This window comes from Coturnix japonica, chromosome 11 (genome assembly GCF_054131305.1).
Source record: "Coturnix japonica strain WE chromosome 11, WE-NBRP24, whole genome shotgun sequence".
Classification (NCBI taxonomy): Eukaryota; Metazoa; Chordata; class Aves; order Galliformes; family Phasianidae; genus Coturnix; species Coturnix japonica.
In genome coordinates, this window is record NC_140673.1 from 22,346,410 (window position 1) to 22,368,420 (window position 22,011).

The following is a 22,011-nucleotide window of genomic DNA, read 5'->3' on the forward strand; positions in this document are numbered from 1 at the left end:
AAGGATATTTTAAAGGAAAACAAAACCAAATTTTACATCACAAATAATATAAGTGGGGAGGAAGGGGGGGAAGACTTTTGTCTATATGCATACAACTGGCATTTTTCTGAACTTGCCTTTGCAAAACAGTATATGCTGATGTTCTGACATGATAGCAGCCGATTTATCCACATGGTATTTAAAGAGCAGACGATGTGACCCTTCTGCTCCAGTCAACTCACAAACCATAGATTTAAAATCAACATGTTAAGTAGATATTATGGAAAGGTGAAATTCCCAAATCAAAAAGAAACTGGCCAAGGTTCAATGGTTTTCTTACCTGATGTAACCAGCTCTATAAGGACAGATCCCACCCACCACATGCTAAGTATACTTAACAAAAAGGCATCTCCACAAAACCTTAGCATGGTTTCCATTCTTTCCCATGTTATGACTCTTACTGAAGTTTTCCAAAGCTGTGAAGCCCAGTTTTACAAACACAGCAACGTGAACAATAAACAGAATTTCTTCTGAACAAACATCCAAACACCTGAATGCTAACACAGATCTCCCCCGAACTTCAGACCCCGCCTGGCTGAAGCCCTCATTATCAACTATGATTTCGGTTCAACATTCAGCATCAACTGCGCTTTACAGCCACCAGAGCTCACCTAAACTGAACTTTATGTACTGGAGTCGAGTACCTTTTACTTTGTCCCTACAGCTTCGAATGCTTGCTTTCATTTACAACTGAAAATGTTGAAAGAGATCACTCAGAATGCTATTCAGTAAGGCCCCTACCGACACATTTCTGAGAGCTCCAGGCAATTTGGAGGGGAAACATGGTGGGAATTATGGGTAAACAGCAGTAAATATTAAAATGAAATAGAGGAAAACAAACGTTGCTACAACAACAAGAACATGAACTTTTGGTCTTTGAAATCTGACTGGATCAAAACTTGTTTCCGCTAAGCAAAAAGGAAAGAAAACCTGAAAACGCTCAGAGAGAAAGCAACTGATTGGAAGTATTTATCGATCCCTGCTTTGTCAGCTACAAAAAAAACATGGCATCATCAAGGAAAATAAAAAACACTAAGTGTATAGTTTTTACCTTGAAAACATTAAAAACACATTACCAGTCCTGGTAAACCTTTTCTCAAAAGAAAACCCCTCTCCTCTCCATATGTTTCCCATATGTATACTTTCTATTATTCCCCTTTTCCTATCAATAACTTTCAGCACTTAGAATGTATGTGCAGTATTTAATAAGAGCTGGTGCGAATGTCAAAGGTATCTTGCTAAGATGTTATGTGTCAAAAAGCGATCATGTTACAGCATGATGGATTAATATGAAGAAACAGCTTGAAGGTAAGGTATTCATTATTATTTTTCTTAATGACAACACTAATACATTTGTTTCAGTTCTGAAATTAATTTCCTAATAGTAAGAAAGGTCAAAATGAATGAGGAGCGTATGAGCCTTTTTGTCATCTTTAACAAATTATCCCAAACAAGCCTGTCAGATCAAAAGGGATAACATGTTGAGTAATAAATGTTAGTACTGATTAACTGGTCAAAGTTAATTCTTTTCAGGAACTGCCATATGCAAAAGGTAGAAACCCATTCATCTGAGTTTTCATTTCTTCTTTTTAATTTATCTCTTCTATCATGTTTTCAATACAGTTCTTTTGGAAGTAGGCCTACCATCTTCTGCAAATAATATCCGTTAGATGAAAGAAACTGGAGATGTTATCTTTAGTAGTGCTCAGATGGCAATCGACTTCAACTCTCAAACAAGTCAAATTAACTTAAAAAACAACACAAAAATCCTCCAGTATACGCAACACTTTTGAACTTAGACTCAAATTCAAGCACAAAAGCTTCTGTTTTGCAGGTGCTCTCTTCAATTTCAGATTTGAAATGGAGGCATTATAAAAATAACTTGAAATTTAAGTGCAAAACTAATGGAAGGAATTGGAAAGGAGGGAGGGGGGAGTATTTTGCAGTTGTCACTGGTTTTTAAATACCTGCTTTTAAGTAGGATTACAGTAGAGGTTTCTTCTGAAAAACCTGTTCTCCTAAGTATGTATTGAGTTAATATCGTGGTAGAGAATCCAGAACTTTCAATCAAAAAAGAAACATCTCCATTATGCCAGGTTCAAAACTGGTAAGGCTCAGACATTGCTATGGATGGGTATATTTTATATGTTCAGAGGCTCTGAGCAATTAAACCTCCTTGAGGCAAAGAAACCTAACTTCCCTCAGCTACATACTTCCAAGACAAGGATGATAGCCAATAACACAACAGATTTTGTAGGTTCTTCACCTTTGTCACCTAATGGGGCTTAATCAGAAAAGGAAAATAGGCCCTCTACTTCTTTTTCCACAAACACCAGAATGGGTTGTAAATATGCAAGTTATACTCAGCAGGCCTCAGAACTGTTGAACAAAGTGTTATGAACACCTGGTTATAAAGCTAGCACACACACAATTTACATAGAGCTTTTAGAAGCCCGCACTTCCCAAGTGAAAATTCACCCCAGCTCTCCAGAGACCAGATATGATGTACAAGATGTAACTTGCTGGCAGTGTGTCACTAAACAATGAAAAACTTACTTTGTTTCTCCAAAAATACCAGCTGGACCAAGATAAATTATCACCTTTCCTCCTAAAAGCCTTGCTTCATTTCTACTCTGAAAGCAAGATGGTCACAGTAACATAGTACGTCATCTCACAGGAATACCTCACATCTGCCAGAAGTCTTCATTGCGTTGTCCAAGGAATATGAAATTGCTTGACACCAAGCAATGAAACATGAAAGCCTTCTGGCACACCTGAAACTGAGGGAAAATTTGGATTGTCTTGCTGCTCAAGTAGTGCACTTTGCAGCTGCTTTTTGACTGACATTTTGTACTTCCACAGACTTTTTTTAAAAGACCTTTTAAAACAAATCACAGAATCACAGAATGACCCGGGTTGGAAGGGACCTCAAGGATCATGTAGTTCCAACCCCCCTGCCTAGCAGGGCATACAACTTTACTAGATCAGGTTGCCCAGGGCCCCGTCCAACCTGGTCTTGAACACCTCCAAGGACGGGGCATCCACAACCTCCCTGGGCAGCCTGTTCCAGGGCCTAACCACTCTCCTAGTGAAGAACCTCCCCCTAACATCCAACCTAAATCTTCCCTCTTTTAACTTAAAACCATTTCCCCGTGTTCTGCTATTGTCAGCCCTTTCGCAGAGTTTACTCCCCTCCTGGGTGTAAGTTCACAAATCAAACTATACAAACACATATTCTGCATGAATATTGACAATTTCAGCATCAGTATTCTTGCTCTTCTTCCAGATCTCTGCCAGCCATCTGAACGCCTCAACAGCCTTTAAAGGGAGCTCAGCTAACGTTGGCTGCTAAAACATAAGAGTAAAACAGCAAATGCAGGTGATGCATACAGACAGTACAGTGCAATTGCAAGCGTGCAGAAGATGATTGGTTTCTATGCTCTGCTGTATAACTTACTGGCCTGAGAAAGGGATTCTCTGAATTTAACATACCCAACTACGGTCGTTTTCCTGGGAAGGAAAATCTTTCTGTCCTCTCCTGGTGACAACTACTTTAAGAAGACCCAGTGCATTCTCTAAGTCCATTTACAGCTCAGTTTCCCCACTGGAAATGCTGACATAAGTTTACTTATCAAGTTCATACAGGCATGGGCCCACCAGTGGTCCCAGAAATACCTGAGTTGCTCCTATACGATATCCTCCATAAGGAGTCTACTACAGCAGCCTATTAGATAGCACAGTTAGGGGAGTTTTTCCCCTAAGCTATTCACATCAACTTATACTGTTAAAACTTTGGTGAACACTAAATAAATCCTTTCCTCTTTGGGGCTTGTGCAAGTCAAAAATCTAGAAGAGAGCACAAAGTTTGAAGGCGGGGAGAGGGAGAAATATGCTGTATTCTGATAATTGCTCTTCTTAGAATAAAGGGTTTCCAATTTATTACAGTTGGAAGGATTTCTGCAGCACAGAGAAAGCTCTATCAGTCCATACATATTAACACAAGATTGGGCTTTCTATTACGATATCAACACTTTTCCAAAACAGACAGCAGCATGACTAATCTCAAAGCTCCAAAAAAAGAAAGTGTCTCCTCTTTGTTTGGCCTCTGAGATCTTGCAAATATATTTTCTTAAATGTTACTTTCTCTTCACCTCCTCCTTCTACTTAAAAAAAAAAATAAAATTAAAGAAAAGGAAAAAAAAAAATCCCCAAGAAGAATTTAAAGGGAAAGTGCACATTCAAATATAAAACACAAAAAGAAAACCTCCAGTGGTAGATGCTTTCTGGCTGGTGAATTTATTCTAAACTCGGTGTGGAGAAATGAGTAAAATAAAGGTCAGACCCTGTGCTGGGAATTCCCCTGACCTTTCAGGCTGCATCCATCATCGGTATTACATAGAAGGTGCCATTTATCACACCAAACAGAGAGCAAATCTTTAACTCCTTTTCTCTTCCCAACAGTACAGACCCAACAATTATTCAGATTTTAAAACGCAATCGATGTTTATCCAGCTTCTTTTTACAGCTCTGCCTCTTTGGGCCTCTCACTTCACCAGCCATTGGATGTACAGTACACAGCCGATAATGCAGAGAGCATATGAGAGCTGATGCAGCCTGGGGAATGGGTGTGAAGAGGTGGATAAAAACTGCATTTGAAAAGGCTCTCAGAGCCTTTTAAAAAGGGCTTGCTTTCCTACTGACACCTGGCTCATTCGAATGATATTTGTGACAATCCTCTCCAGAATTCAAGATCTTATCTAGGGAAGTCTGTCATAATTGAGGAAGAGGGATCTGCGAAACAAAGTTTCAGGCCTTTAGGAAGTACCAGGTGATTATTCTGCTGTGCTTTCTACAGAAGTACTGGCACCTGCTTAAAAGGATGTGGCTGCTCTCTGCAGAGCACTCCAGCTGTGAGCGCACCATGGCACACCCAGTGTTGCACCCTTCTCAGACCAGCCCAGTCCCTCAGTGCACAGCATCCCCCACAGCCACACACCTGAGATTTGCCGCAACAGTGAAAAAGTCATTTTGATGTCTGAGAACCACCTAGAGCAAAAGGGATCATTTACCAAATGATTCTCGCCTCAGAAAACACCTCCACCTTCCTCTTTGTGCTGGCAGGGCTTGCAAGCTGACCTGAGATGAGAGGACAAGATACGAAAGGCCTGATCCGGTGCAAGATGGACATGAAATGTAAGGCCTAACTTTCAAAATGTCAGTTGTTCAGAAAAGAAGGAGTGGGAAGCTGTAATGTCTCTTGGCCCAAATGTATCAATTATACATCGTCAGGGGAACAAAATTTAACCAGAGAGCAAAGGAGGCAGCTTTGGTAACAACAGTGGGCTAGTTTTCCTCTCATGGACCCAGCTGACTATGACACCCTTACAGCCCAATAATTTGATCAGACGCACAATCTCCATTTGCTTCCTGACTGCATCCCTCCTCAAAACAGGCTCAGCTTCTTTTTCCATTTTCCTTCGGTTCTCTAAGCAGTTCAGCATAGCTATCAATGCATCATCCTGTTGTGGGAACAGCAGCATGCTCCAAATCTGGTTGTGGCTGTGGTACAACTGAGATGAGTAAAGTCATCTGAATGATGGCTAAAGCTAAGAGGTGGTCTTCTAAGGTTGACTGAAATAACCCCAGAACTGCAAGGATTATATCCCATTAGAGAGGCTACGGATGCATATTAATTCTGAATTAATGTCATTTCTTCCCAACACTCTTATCTATCCCTTACACATAGCTCAGTCTCCTTCAAGCAGTGAAGTGCTGCTGCCAGGTGACTGAATACCTGAAGGCCACTTGGCACCAAGCAGCCTCTCAAGCAAAATTTGTAACTAACTTTGATTCTTTAAAAATGGCCAGATGAAGTTTCTAGTTTCAAGATTCTTTGTTTTGCTGGGCATCAGATGGGAGAACAAGTCTTCAAAGGAAACAAACTTGATATCTCCCTTATAATACCATAAAAATAATCAGAAGCTCCTCTGAGAAGTCTAAATAACTGCTTCTTAAAAGGTTTTCTTCTCTTAGCACACCACCTGAATGCATCAACAAGGTTCTGTATGCTCTGAAATAAGCTGGCCCTGTGCCTGCTGTGGCACTCCCTGGACTCCTGCATTGCTCTCCTGAGACAGATGGGATTTTCCATGGCAGCTTGCAGCAGATTTAAGAATGGAGAGTTTTTCTGAATGCAATATGGTCGTGAGTAACAAGAGCAGTTTAGTAACCTGCATGTTATTTGTTCTATTACTGAATTCAATCCATCCGCTTTATTACAACCGAGGGTGTCACCTTGCAAAATACAACAAGCTTGCTCAAGTATCGCCCAAAGTACAGTAAAACTGTTTCCTCCTTATTCCATGAGGTTATTCAGAATTACTTTAAAACGCTTACAAGTGGTGCAGGAAAAAACTAACATCCTCTCCCTGCCCTTCTATCTCCATTTTTCTGGCTATCTGTCCTTTTGCACTTTCAGCAAAATTTCAGCAAGCTTTTTCATACAAATCCCATCTGAGAATTGTTTCTGAAAGCTACAATCCTCGAGGCCATTACCAGATGCATTTTTAAAGATATTTTGAGAGAGAGGAAAAAAAAACAGATATTCTCCTTTCATGAATAACATTTCTGATGTCAAACTGTTGCAACCAAATTTTCCCTTTCCATATTCTTAGTTTCCATACATGTTGTCTTGACCTCTAAATTTGTGTCTTGCTTTCTTCCCTTCAGTTTTCACGCATAGGGGCTGATTAGCACCATGAGAAAAGCGAGGAGTATCAAGTATAAATAGTCCAGATTAACAGTTAAAAAAAAAATGGGGTTTACTGGTACTGAAATATATTGCTCAGAAAAAGCTGCAGCAGTGTCTAAATGCTTGAATACCAGAAGCAGCTGTTTTGTTTATGAAAGTGACAGCCAAGGAAGGCTAATTTTTGGATATTCAGGTAGCAAGTATGCCTTCCTATGTTCAGGAGGGTGGAAATCACACTGTTCATCTCTGAAAGTTTCACAGTGGATAGAAAGACCTATTCTAGTCAGCCAGATCAGAGAACTTTGACCTGCACATAGGCTGCAGGTCAAAGTTAAATGTGCAGCATCCTCACTTAGAAGTAATTTTACCCCAAGGCTGTTACACCCAGGTTACATCTCATTTGGGTTAATCACTCCTTAATCGGCGCTAGGAAATCCTGAGACTTGAAGGCAGAGGGAAAGTGGGCAAGCAGTAAGTGCTGAAAGCAACCTCCATGCTCAAGTCTAGACAGCTGCCAAACACTTATCTGAAGGGCTTTCAGTGCACAGAGAGAGCAAACACTGATGTCACAATTGCTTTAAACATTTGCAAACCCTGGGGTAAATTAGTATCACTGTCCTTTCTTTGTGAAATGTAACAATTCCCTAAACAAACGTTTTGAGCTCCCCCTGTATATACTGTATAGCCCCTACCAAGATGAAGGAAGCAATGGCCAAGTAGAAACTATACTTCAGGAGGGATAATAACATCTGTTCTGCCTGCAAACTGGTCTGTAAATTCCAGAATAATAATTAAAAAATAAATAAAAAATAAAATGAAATTCCCCATCAAGTACCAAGTGTGGTTAGAGGGTACTGAATTTGTTAATAACAAAGTCTGCAGAGGTACAGAGCTGGCCAAGCCAATGTCCAGCTTTATTCTCCCTCCAGTGTCCTGAAAGAGGGTGGCAACAAACAACATACTCTGGCCAAATCTCCTTTGCAAAAGGAAGAGAAAGAAAAATTCCTGTCAAGTTAATCCCAAGTTCTGCAGGATGGCCCCCTACAGCTCATTGAGGGTCTGTGCTGCAGTTAGCATGGATCCCTCTGATAATGGGCAGCCTGCAAAGCCAGATGACAGCTTCTACTGGGCATTTTGGGCCTGGGTACCTGGTACAGACCACGCCTTTTGTGATGGTCTATAAACAGCTCCCAAGCCTTATTCCAAATGTTCAGTTCTCTCCCCCAGTTTGTGGCATAAATAGATCCAATCAACATTCTGAAACTCCAAAGGGGAAAAGATGTGGATAAATATTTTTATAAACACATTTTATCAACAGGAAAACAATGTATAAAGCACACTGCAGGTGTAATATATGTATAGGCATGTGCACTTCTCCTTCTAATGCTCTTGGTGAACAGATATTAAAGATTTCAGAGGATTAATCAATCTGAATGGCAAAAAGCAGCCACAATCATTTACAATTTCCACTGACTTCAGTATAAGATTTTGTTCTGCTGATCTCAGAATAAGACTGAAAACTAAACTAATGTTTCATTTGGATGAATTTCCATTTCAGATATGGCAAACTGCATTTGAAGTTATTTCCACTAATAGCATAAAATCACAAATGTCTATTATATAAATTTTCATTGCCCTTTGCTATACAACACTGCAGAAATGAACAAAGTAGTTCCGCAAAAACACTGCACACAATACCACCTTCTTATGCAACAGCAGTATATATCATTTTGACTAACACAGCCAATAATCTCTAAATATTTGTTTTTGCAAACAACAATCCACTACTGTGACAGATGTAAAATCCATGCAATAAAACGCAGGGGTTGGACACATCTCATAGCACTGCTCTCTAGACAATCCACTCCAAATCACACTTTCAAGAGTCTCTGGAGTGCAACTGAGCAGCTCACTGCCTCTCTCCCCTCTCCTTGTAATCTCGTTAGAAAGTAACCATGCCACTTGGAGAATGATCTTTGGAATTAACAGAGTAGAACCAGGACAATACAGGATCAAGCAATCAGCGTTTTCAGGCTCTCAAGAACAAAAAACAAAACAAAAAAAAACCAAAACAACCAAAAAAGAATACAAAAGAAAACAGTCTGCCCTTTAAATCAGCTAATCTCTCCACTACTTTGGGTTCTGCAAAAACACATCTAATGAGCTAATAGTTCTGTCTCTCACTACCACTCTGTAGTTCTCAGGCCTCTTGCTTTTAAAAATAGTCTAAAACACATCAGTTTTGGTTTTAGTTTTTGTTTGTTTTTTTTTTTTTTTTGGTCACGATCAGACAGTCATCGATGCAGAGCTGGAATAATTCTCATTTCAAAGGACATCTGGGATTCTGCGCTAGGAAAACCAGGTAAGCAGATTTAAATAGTTTTCTAAACAAAGACCCAAATCCCTGAACAGCAGATTCAGCGGTTCTGAGTTCTACCTTTCTACTTTGAGTTACCACATTTAGGAATTTCAGCCCAAAATCTTTTCCCTTAGCTGTTACCTTCTACTGAAAATTTCTTGTAGAACTGAGCAAGCAAGGAGATAATTAAGTGATTTGCCTTGAGCTGTCAAGCTGGACAACAGCCCAGCTTCCTCCCTGTTCCTATTCTTGCTCAGGTCTGTTTCAGCAACTTCTTTCATTTTTCAAAAGAGAGGAACGCTTGGCTTATTTAAAAACAAAATGCATAGGTGTTCTTGCACAGCACTGCCAAGGTGGCTTTCATTTCCCAACAGCTGAAAATTAGGATAACCTTTAAGTGTTCCCACATCGCTCAGCAGATGAAACAAACATGAAATAAAAAAATATGCTTTCTTATTTTATAGACTTCCAAATGTGACATATGCTGGCTACCGACACATGCCATTTTCCTGACTCACCAACATGTGGCATCCTGCTGCTCCCGCACATCGCGGCTGAGGGATGATGGAATGTGTCTGCTGGTCGCAGCAATAGTCTGGTACCCTTAGCAACATTTGGCAAATCGTGAACCTTTGCTTACATCAGGCCAGATCAATACAGCCATTACCAAGGGACATAAACAGAATAAAAAGCTGTCTCTATTGCATGAGTTAACTGCGGCAAGAGGAGAACAACCAAGTCCTGAAGGGCAGGTGCACAAAAGGAGCACAGGCAATAATGTTTCCATAGACTACAAGTCATCTGAGAGGATTAAATCTACTCCTGCTGAGATTTAATTCTACAGTGAGAACCCTGTTTGGGAGAAGTCATAAAACACCATAAATTCCCTAGCAGAAGACCAATACTAAGATTGAGGTGTTTTATTTTCAAAAAATACAAAACAATAGATTAGTTGAACTCAGAACAGAAAAGAAATTCTCTACTTAAGTAAACAGAGTTCAAATACTGCTGTGCTCATGGGGTCTTTTCCAAGGATGACTATATATCAGCAAGGCATAAACCAATAACTAACTTGCTTTAGTACGCTGGATTTAAGATATAATTAGAGAGGACAGGATCTTAGAACTACTTTTGAAAGTCCAGACTGAAATGTAAGGTCCATAAATAAAAACATACAGAGCAACAATCTATTTAACATAATAGAATGGTAACGTTTACAGCATTTGGTATTGTGCAGTGATAATATTGAGCTAAACCATCAAGAACAACAACAACAATCAAATTCTATATGCTAAAAGGGGAAAACAGACCAAAATACCATGGTGAGGGAGACAGCAGAGCTGTACTCATGTAACAGACTTTACATTTAGCAGGGCTCTTTTTAGCACCTCTAAGTGCTTCCCAACTGCAAACACTCTATGGTACGCATTCCCTTAACTTAGGCTTTGCTGTTTACACCAGACAAACCTCTGTTTCTCCCAGACATTCACTTATGTTTACCAAAATGTGATCCCTCCTCTTCTTCTTGGCTTATTTTGAGAAGCAGTGACATAATTAACAGCCTTGACTCTAAAGGAGTTGCCCTGACACAAGTAACCCCAACAGAAAGGAAGGCAGCAGCTCACATCTTGGAGAGCCCCAAGCTTTCTACACACTCGGGTGGCCTTATTGATCACACTATCAGATTCTGCAGCTCAGGCCACCAAAGTGACCCAGATCAGTAATCCTACTCTACACTGCAGTTTCCTACATGTCAGCTTGCAGAAGGTAGATATGCTGAAGGGAAAAGGAAATAATTCATTAAAAAAGATTAAAAAAAAAAAAAAAAAGACAGGGGGGTGGGGGGAAGATGATTTTAACAAGCCTTGACCAGCACAGGAATAGGGTTTAGAGGATATCTGGAGAAAGATTTGACATGCCAGATGCTCTGGTGAGATAAAATGTCTGAGCCTTTTCAGATCAGTCATTCTCTCTAACAGCTAAGCCACCAGAAGTTGGGGGAGCTCAGACTTTGATGCCCATTTAGGAAAACCATGATGGATGATATTTAGTACTATGTAAGTCAGACTAGATTATCACAGTGATTCCTGTCTAGTTTTAAAAACCTATTGATCTACTGGTGTCAGAACCGCTGAAGACAACAAGTAGAAGCCTTCAAAATACTTAGAAGATGGGAGCTATTGCTAACTTTGATGCTGTAAAATTCCAACAATAGGATGTACATACCAACAAGAATAAAATTAAAACTCTTCTAATGAATGCAGTAATTTTAATTGGATTTTTTTTGTTTGTTTTATTTATTTTTTTCCCCACTAGGCACACTATAATCAGATTCTGGAAAAATGACTGAACACATCCATATAGGAAACAACAGTCTATCAGGTTGACTTGAAAGAGTTAAACTACTGATGCAGTTTTCCTGTCTTTGCAGGTAGAGATTTGAGTAGAGTGGTCCTTTGGGTTTGGGGTATTTTCTAAGCACACAGTATATATGCTTCACAACTATGCTAGTAGTGAAGGTAGTCAGCAGAAAAAGCTTTAACAAGAAGAGGAATTAAGTCTTGTTCCGATGCAGCTTGAGCAGCATTACGAATAGGTCACATACATCACGAAAACCAGTCATGAAATATAAGAACTTACAGCCATCCAGAGACTGATTAATGATTCAAATAAGCAATTTCTTTGTATAATAGCACTTAGGGAACATTATAGACACAGTCCCCATTCAACAGCTTAAACTGGGCTCTAGATCAAGAAAACATATGCAAAACTGCAGAGTTGCTGCCTGCAAAACCCAGCTAATAATGCTACAGGCATTAAGCTATTTTTTGATGCCTGCAAGTCTAAAAGTGTGGTTTTTCAGGTTGAAGAAAAATAATAACTCAGGAAGCATCTCTGCTTCATTATAATGCTTATAGGATGAATTTTCAGAAAAGCAAAGATATTGGCAACTTAAAATCACAAAGAATATCTATTACAGTTTTCACAAGAGCAATAGTATTACTCATTCATCTCTCCGGTCATCCACTCTGCAGCTAAAACCTATCTGCTTGAAATAGTCACACTGGATGCATTACTTCCTATACCTCTCTTTAAGCTCTTAAACAGCTGCTGTGTTCTTCTCCCAGGATTCCCATTTTCATGCTCAAGCTCTGGAAGGAAGGGTAAAACAGATGCAAGATGGAAAAGAGCAGTAGAGAATCTGACCTGTAGAATTCTGCTTTGGAATTAGATATGCCAAGATATCAAGGTACCTAGCCTATATCTTTAAGTATGATCACACAGAAAACATAACGTCCTCCACTGTCTGAAGATAATTCTGTTTCCACCTAGGAATATCACACAGTTGCTACGCTTTTCTCATTCAGAATATAGTTTCACATATATTTCACATATAGCTTAGTGATAATCTATAGCTCTTCATGCTACCTCCAACAAGGTTCATGTGGCCTCAGGCACCATAATTACAGGGCTGCTTTTTTTTTTTTTTTTTTTTTTTTTGGCATTTTGTATGTCTTTGAGCCTTTGCTAGACCACTTATTTCTCTATTTTTGATAAAAGCACATGCCATATAGATTTTTATATACAAACCATTTCACATTCTGTGTTTTTGTTTTCTTTATCCTTCATCGGAATTTCCCTGCTATGTAATTTCTGAGATCAGGTGTTCAGAATTGCACACTTTACCCAAGACACAGGGAAAACTATGAAGTACCAGTGATGAGTCTTTGCTGTCTTGAGCATTACTGGCCATCGAGAGCCTAGAGGCACAAGTGCTTTTACATTTATTGACACTGGACTTCATCTGCCATTGTACCCTCACTACCTTAAGATCTTTCCATGATGCAACTTTGACTAAATCAAACATCTTGTAACACCAGAAAACTTCATTCGTTCTTTTTCTGAACATTCTGAATCCCAAGCAATCTGCAAATGTAACTTTCATCCGTTGTGAAAATTTACCTTTAGCTTAACTTGTCTTTAATCCTAAGGAAGGCTGCTCATCTCATCCAACAACAACGTGGATTCAAAATTTCTTTAGAATAGCAATTTTCCCAAAGCTTATTAGAATTCAAAATATGCAACAGGCAGTGGCATTTATCCTCATGTTTATCAATTTCTCCAAAAAAGGCTAGCGGACTTCTGAAGTATAAATTCCTCCTCCAAAATTACATGTAGCATTATAAGACTGTTCTCCATATAATCTGACTTTGCCCCTTATAAAAGGCAGCTCTAATTTGGGAATTCCCTCTAGGCTACTCATAGTGAACACCAAAGCAAATAATTCATTTAGCATTTCTGCAATGACCTTATTTTCCTTGAGCACTTCTTTTACATCTTGATCATCTATCAACCTTATAGACCTTCGGGCAGGCTTCTTGCCTCTGATGTGTTTGAAAAAGTTTTTTTTATTAGTTTTTATGCCCTTAGCAAGTTATTCTTCAAAATTGTTTTTGTCCTATATTATTACAGTTTTGCATGTAACTTGCCAGAGTGTATTGGGGTTTATTCCTTAGTTCATTTCAGCAAGGCTTCAAAGAGTGTCCTTTTACTGCTAATGGCCTTCTTCAGTCTAATACACCCTCTTGGTAACTTCTCCTGTGGCCTATTTTTTTTATTTTATATATATATATATATTTTAAGTCATGGAGTTTTCTAAATAGGGATAGTACATGTCTACTCCCTAATAGTAAAGACAGAAAAATGCATTCCTAAGATGGTGTTGCCATGTCACCTGAAAGTGTCATTTCTATCCTGCTTTGCCCTCTTAGCTTCTCCATTCAGTTTTCTTCTCCGCTTTATGTTGTTTCCTTTTCAAAAGTGAGTGAAAATCTAAAGGCTTTTTAGCCTTTATTCTCCACCAGGAATGATGGATTGGAGTATGTTTATTACTGCAGAATGATTCTCTGACAGCTACATCTTCAATCAAGTCTTAATCCTTGCTCAGGAATAATAATAATAAAAAGAAATCTAGTTTTCTCTTCTGGGTTCTCTGATTTCTTTCTTGAAGATGACATCATTTCAAAAGTGCATAAATACAGTTTCTGTATCAAGTCTGATTATAACATTTACCCAGTCTCCAGCAATATACTCTCAGTCCTCGTAGCTTCTTCAGTTGCTCTTAGCATGCCATTGAAAGGATGCTTACTGTTACCAGCCCATTTGGGCACGATATTTTAATGCACAGAGACTGTGAGATTGGTACTTGTTGATACAATTCCAGCCCCTTTCTTTTTTGCTTCTGAGCTTTCTTTTATCTGCAGTGTCACTCCTCCACTGGCTTGCTTTCCTCTGCTATTCGTGAGTAATTTTACACTGCTATTCCAGTGCCCACTGATTGAGATGCTATTATGTCAATATCCTCATTTAAAATCAGCATTTCACTTTTCCCATCTTCATTGCATACATTGGGCTAATTGTCCACTGGCTGGGTAAGCCTCTATTACAGCTATCTTGCACCAGTAGAATAGCACGAACAGACATAGTTAGGTCAAACACTTGGCCAGCTGTCTGTAAATCATTTTTGAATACTAAAAGCTCTTTTGTATTAAACAAAAAGCCCTGGCAGTGACTTTGCCCCTGTGTCTTAAAAGGCAAATGCAATCCTAGGCACAAAATTGAGCCATGTGAACAAAGAGCATGTTCCCAATGCTGCCTGAAGTACAAAAAATAAAATGGATCAGCTTGTTCCAGGCATCGCCACTTGTGTCCAGTGAGAAGCCCCATCTCTAAGAATCTCTAGCAAGAGCCAATTGGAATTGACCATAGCATCTTGCAAGAGCTCAGCTGACTGAAGCAGACTTACCACTGCCCTTGACTCTGATCTATTTTATAGAAGCACTTGCTGGGGAGTCAGTACGAAGGGGGAATTTTACAGAAGTGAGTCAAACCCTGTATCTTCCTTTAAGACAGAGAAGAGGAGGAGAAACATGAAACCAGAATTGCTGAGGAGGAGCTTAAAGATGCCTCCCAGGCTCAGGAAAATCCTCAACACAGCGTTGAACCTGTCTGCCACTCCCTGATTAATGCTGCTCTCACCAGTGAGGACACTAAAAGAGGAATCTGATAAAATTACAGCTGTAGGAATTAAAGAAGGTAGAAGCAGAAAGAAGATGCAAGAGAAGGAGAAAAATAATCTGTACAGAATCTGTACATACATACTAAAAGAAACAAAAAATGAAGTGTATGTTATATAAAAGGAATATTTTCCTCCATTGATAAGGGGGTAAATTCTTTGAAGAGATAGGTCTGATTCATCAGCAGGGTGCTGGCAGATGCCCCTAGAAAAACAGAGAACATGGCTGTACGTCTTCAAAAACTATTTTAGGAGACATTATTTCCTCAGAGGGATATTTGAGTTGTGTTCACCCCCCCAGGCATGTCCCAGGAAAATACAACCATGTTTTTATGGTAGAGAGGGTACTAAAGCTTTGATGGATCATATTTTGATTCAAGGTAAAAGAGGCTAAGGGTTTGACTAAAGGCTCTTAAGAGCTGTGAAAAGAGACAGATCTGCTGAGCTGAAACTAAGAAAGTAACAGTGTGAGTTCCATGTAATAGCAATAAAACATCCAGAAGAAAAGATAATAAGGTGTACAGTAGATCACCACAAAGTGGAGGTCATAACTAACATGTTTGCCCCAAACAGAAAAACAGCAGTACAAAGATTTCTCAGAACAGTGAACTACAAGAAAGAAAAACGTGCTGGATTTGGATGAACAGAGCAGCCACCTGCAAGTGCTGCTGCATGCTGGTGCCCCAAGTCACAGGTTGCAAATATTACTACCACATTTAGGAAACTAAAAGAGTTACCCAAAAGCATACCAAATTAGGAATATGATAACAGACAACAGCTTTGAAGCATTAGGTAGAAAGACCACATCAATGCAACGTCATTGCACTGGAACTGAGAAGATTTGGGGTTTTGTTTTAAATCCTACAGGCCAAAGTTTCATTCTTCTGTGAGAGAGGTAGGTTAGCAGAAACACTTCCTACTCTTGATAAAACACTGCCAAAAGAGGACAGGGAAAAAAAGAAATAATCAGGATCTAAATCTGTGTCAGAGATTACCCCCACAGTGATACCATTTGACAGCACATTGAGCGCAGAAAGAAGCTTGGTAGATGTAAGCACATTCCCTAGGAATCTAGAGTATTTGACAAAAGCGCAGTGAAACAATGACCAAACATGTCACTGAGTAGCACACAACAAAACAGAAACAACAAAACCGCCCAGTTTAGATGGAATGCAGTTTGTAAGTCCCAGAGCTTTTACAGAAGTCAGGTTATTTGCAGAGGGTGGCATAACCAGCACATTCCTTCCACCACCATCACTTAAGAGGAGTTCATGGTTTCAAGTGGGACTTCATATTTGACAATGGGAAGAGCTTAACGGGAATATTTTTCTTTGTATGAAGTATAATGTTAGCTAGAGAATTAGTAACTCCTATTATGCTTGTTCAACAGGATGGCACAAAATAAAGTCAAAATACAAAGCACTTGATAGGAAAAGCTACAGAATCAGACAATGATCTATCTATTCCATTGTTAAATTATGACCTGGCAGCAGTGAAAGAAGGGCTGCCCTCTCTGGCATTTTGTTCAACAAAGGACTGAAATAAGAAATACACTTACAATAAGTTACCTTGCAGTCAGCAGGGACTGACAAGATGGCAGTGGTACAGTGCATTTCCACAACTGTTACAAACTGGCACAAACACAAACATTGCAGCCACAGGGTTACCTTAGTTGAATACTTGCTGTATAAGATGTAAAATCTCCTCTAATTTCATAAGGAGAGAAAAAAGAGGCAGCATATTCACCATTTTGGTTCAGAACAACTCAGAATAGCCCTGGCTTTACCACACTGACAACCTCCACAGGCCAAGTTGTCTCTCCTGTCTCCCAGCAGTAGTGATGGTGCACTGAGGGGAATCAGCCCCAGGGAGGGATTTCCACTTCTTTCCAAACAAGGGTTTATAGATGTATGGTAATACAGAACCAGCAGAGTACAGGCCATTATGTTTGGAAGAAGGCAGATATATTCCTGAGAAGAGGAATGCAGCTATCTGCCAAACAATCTAGACCTACGTTGGCTTATCAGACAAAAGTTAGGTCTTCTGCAGTCTTAGCACATACACATCCAAATCTATGTGGATCAAAAATAAGGCCTCTGCAGATGCAGCAAGACTTGAAATTATGATGCTTTTGTCTTAGACTAAGCCAGCACATGGAATCTTAAAAAAAAATAAATCTCTCAAACCCAAAGAAGTGGTTATTCATCCTTAACTGCCACCCCCCATGTTTGCAGTATTACGTTTACTCATTCTTTTTTCTTATTAATTCCCTTGTCAGCAGATGCCCACAAAGCCCATAGGCAAAGCGTCCCTTTTCCTTCCTCACACCAGCCCACAGCAGCAGTACATTGCCATCAGCAAACTCATCAGCTCATGTAGCAAGTGTCTGTGTGGTGCATCCAGCCCAGCAGATGACTCAGACTTAAGCAGACTGGTGCTACATTTCAGCTGTGTGTTTGGTTTTGAATTGAGGAAAGCTTTCACTCCGAATGGTATTGAAAGTATGCATAGGCTGCAATGCTTCCAAGCGAGGAATTGAAAAGGAAATGTTTCCTGTATAAAAATAAATTAAGACTTTGACATATGTATGCATGGCAAAGGAGGTGATAATTAATGAGCACACATCAGGTAGGTGGGGGATTTGTGTTGATTTTTTGTTGTTGTTTGTCAGGTTTCCAGCTCAGTCAGGGCATCAGATTAATAGTGTCTAATACTGGAAACATTTGCATGTAGGTCTCCAGCTTCAATGACAATAAACAATGGAAAACAGGTGAATGACATGAAACCAATCTGATCCCAGTCATCTTAAATTATCTATGTCAAATGAGTAGGTACTTGTGATGTACCTGTCTCTGCCTCTGTTCTCGAATCATACAAGGATAATGTAATTGTCTCTCATGGAGGTGCCAAGAAAAAATAATTAATTTTTCTGAAATGCTCTCATGGTATAGAAATAAGAAAAATAAGAAGCCCATAAGGAGATTAACAATCCTATCCTCAGTGTAGTACCAGAATAGTGCACAGTAAATACAGTACAAGGCTGTACAACCAGCACTGAAGCTCCTGAAATAAGACTCAAAATGGCTGCTAATTACGGGAAAGTTTTCCATTTGGAGAATTCAGTGAGGCAAGGGTCTGACCAAGAGAATAATATGAACCCCTGTGATTAAAGATCTTATGATAATGCACATGCTCAAGGGGACTGAGTTGGCACTGAGTATGCTACCTAAGCTCACTCAGTAAATTTGTTTGGAAGACTTATTTGCTCCTCAGGAAAACTGCTGTATGACTACACAAAAACAGTCCAGTCAATCAAGCAGTTCTATTGCTCTCTGTTTCTGAGGCTTCATGTTATCCCTGAGATAAGCACTATTTGATCTCCATAGACCATCCATAGTCTGAGCTTGCCACTGCTGAGTACTTGATCCCCTACCACAAACATTTAAAGACCTGCTTAAGTAAGCACATAAGGAACCCTGTTGAAGTCAACCAGACTGTTTATGTGTTTAAATCCAGCTGTGTTTCTATCAGATTCCTTGCCCGGGCTACAGATATCCATTTTCCCAACAGCTCTCTACACCCCACAAGAACTTTCTGGTCCCACTGTTTATAGCTGCTGGAATAATTCATAAGAACACTGTCTTAGGTACTTCAGGCAGAAATGAGCTGAATTGGTATAAACACTCCATTCATGTTCCTAACAAATCCATCTACCCTGGCCCAATAGGAAGAGGGGAAACACCTACATATATTACATCTGCAGAGTTGGGAAGGCAGTGATGTCTGAAATATAGACAGGGAATGGTACTTGTAAACAGAAACATCTTCAGCCAACAGTAGAAGATGAAGAAGAAGTTTGCCACTTCAGTCTCGTCTGCAGTACTGACAAAACTAGACCCAGAACTGAGAGAGCCCCCTCAATTCAAATAGGCCAACAAAATGACAGTGACTTACTATCAGGAGCGATTGTTTCAAAATCAATGACAGAGAATGACTGAAAGCTTTTGCTGTCTGATTTCTTGACCCTTCCTTGACACTTCCTCCCAAAAATGTGGTCACTATGAAATTTGAAACTCTTTAAAAATAAAGTAAGAGCACAGTTTAAAAGCTAGAACAAAAGAGAACTAGAGGTGCTTTCGTTTATTTTTATACAGTAACTACAGTAAACACTTATCCCTGGACCATGTAATGCTGGAATCATGTGGCATTGTATGTGTGCCTCATACCCACTTGACTTATTTAGTCATTTTCCCCACCCCAGAATGAACTTTTTTCAAAGGAAACAGCTTATCTTTCATACTGCAGTAGCAGAAGAAAAATCCTCCTATGCAGCAATACTTAAAATGTGGTTTTATGCTCTTATGGCAGCTAATTTTCCTTAAATGATTTAAGGGAATGAATATATCTAAGGGGCCTGCACCAAGCCATTCTGGAATAGCAACATGAATCTGAACTTCCTCTGCTTTAAAGAACATAATCTCCTGCGGGCAGCTCCTCGTGACAGATCTTGTCTAGAGGGGAAGGGATGGAGGTTATTTTTTATTACAGTACTTTGCAGGGATCATTACTTTGCATTTTATTTCATTTCATGTTCCCCAGTGGGGGGAAAGGTGACAGGACAGACCAATGTGGATGCAGATTCTCTGATCCATCATGGTTTGACAACAGCTCCTAACCGCTGGCTCACCTGTGCATGCAACCAGCTATCACGTGCTGCACATCTGAAAGGTACACTGTGCACCTGGATGGTACTTAGAGCTTTCAGCAGCCTCAATTGTTCCAAAGCAAGTTACTATTACTCCCTCAGTAATATCTGAGGCAGCTGGCAGGCTTTCCCATTCTGTCACAGCACTTTAGATAGATATAGATATATATACTTAGATACATATAAATATAATAATAAATAATAATTTAAATATATGCCTATTTAAATACAAACATCACTGGATCAGGGAGACTAAGAATCTCACATTGCCTGAAAAAAAATGCAACTAAAAAATAATCCCTATATATAGAAATACAGCCCTGTATTTCTAGGGGTCTCTAAAACTGTCCTAAACGTTGGTACTGACTTTGGGATCATAAAACCAGGCAGGAAGTTTTTGGTCAGTAGCTAATTCAGTGAGAAATGAAACTGAAAAGACATCTGGACTTTTCTAGAAGTCCAATAAAAATAATATATATATATATATATAAATATATAATAAAAAAAAAGAATCTTAAATTGCATTTTTAAAAAAAATTAAATAACCCTGAAAATGAAATGTTACGTTTGTGTCTGAAAGGCTCCTATTCTTTCGCAGAAGGAAATGAACTGGAACTGGTTCATCTCAGGTTGATCACTGGGGAGGGGGTGGGAGACAGAGAGATGGAGGAGAAAAACATTTCCATTTCATAACAACTCCGACCAAACATTTCTTCTGATTTTTCATTTCAGCAACCAGAGCAAATAAATTGATTCTTTGCTCACAGGGCAACAGGAAACTACCAGAGTTTTCAAAGCTTCCCAGGAATGGGACAAAGCTGAAAGGAATTTTTTTCCTCCCAAGAATAGCTTTAGTTTACTGATAGTGACTTTTAACAGTGGCAAGAGATGTTGCTTTACTAGTTAATGTCTTTTCCCTATGTCCAACCCTCCTGTAATTTTTAAGGTCCTCTTTGTCCCTGGAAAAAAACAACTTTCTTCTCATATAAAGCAGCCTACACACTCTCTCTGTTTTCTTGAAGGAAACTGTTCTTTGGAGTAGCAAAGATCAAACGATCTGGAATGCTCCCTTCTTTCCATTCCATTATCATCACCCTAGTATACAGGATGGATGAAAAGCTTTAGGCACAGAGCAGGGTATGGCACAAACAGAACAGGAAAAATTGTGAGCCAATTAGCATACTTAGGAAATATTTGACATACAATAGGATTCCTGTCCTTATTTAGGACCCTAACTATTAACTTGTCTTCTTTGTGCCTAAAGCCCCTTCTGTACAGGTGCTACTGCTATCCATCTGAAAAGGTCCAGTTAAGATTGGCAAAACCAAGAGTTAAAGCTGCTCTTTAGTTCTTGTTCTACACAAGATGTAGCCAGGGATAAGAATACTCTTTCTTTATTAACAAGACAAACCAGGTCCCTTCTTTTTTTTTTAAAACAAAACAAAACCCTTATCAGAAAAAAAAAAGAAAAAGCATCCACAAAAATAAAGATCCAAACGCCATCTCCATAATGCAAAGCAAAAAGAAAGGACAAATATCAGGAATTTCATACAGAATTAAATAATAAGTTGTAAGATCTACTCTTATTTTTCAGTAGTGATTTTTTCCTACCCATCTCCATCGTTGCTCAGCAGTTTTTCTTAGGTGCCACATTCAATAATCCTTCTGCACTTTGATGTCAAACATTCAATAGCTATCTGCCTGCCTCCCACTTCTCCATATTCCCTGCAATCCATCTCCTCTGATTAGCTAAGATTTCACCTTCGAGAACACCTCTGCATCTCTGAGTGAGCATGAGTGCATGCGTGTGTATTTATATAATATTTGCAAATATTATCTCCCTCCTGCTCTGCACGCTACACAGCAACCCCTGCCGGAGCTATGGATTAAGCATCAATGCCATTCAGTAATTCAATTTGGGGGGCCTGCTGTTTCAAATCCAGCTCAGGACATCACGAGAGCAACTCAATTGAATTTAGGGCCTGCTTTCAGCATTACTTCATATTTAATCCGAGCTGAACTTCATTTCACTTGCTCTCTCCACTGAGATGCTTTCTGCAACCAAAAGATACTTCAGATGT

The 22,011-nt window shown here is 39.4% G+C and overlaps 1 protein-coding gene across 1 annotated transcript in view; it reads right to left on the minus strand.

Annotated features, from left to right (window-relative positions):
* The window catches only part of LOC107317605 (BEN domain-containing protein 5), a 799,506-nt gene that overhangs the window by 116,855 nt on the left and 660,640 nt on the right, over positions 1-22,011 (minus strand). The gene's annotated exons all lie outside the window — the stretch shown is intronic.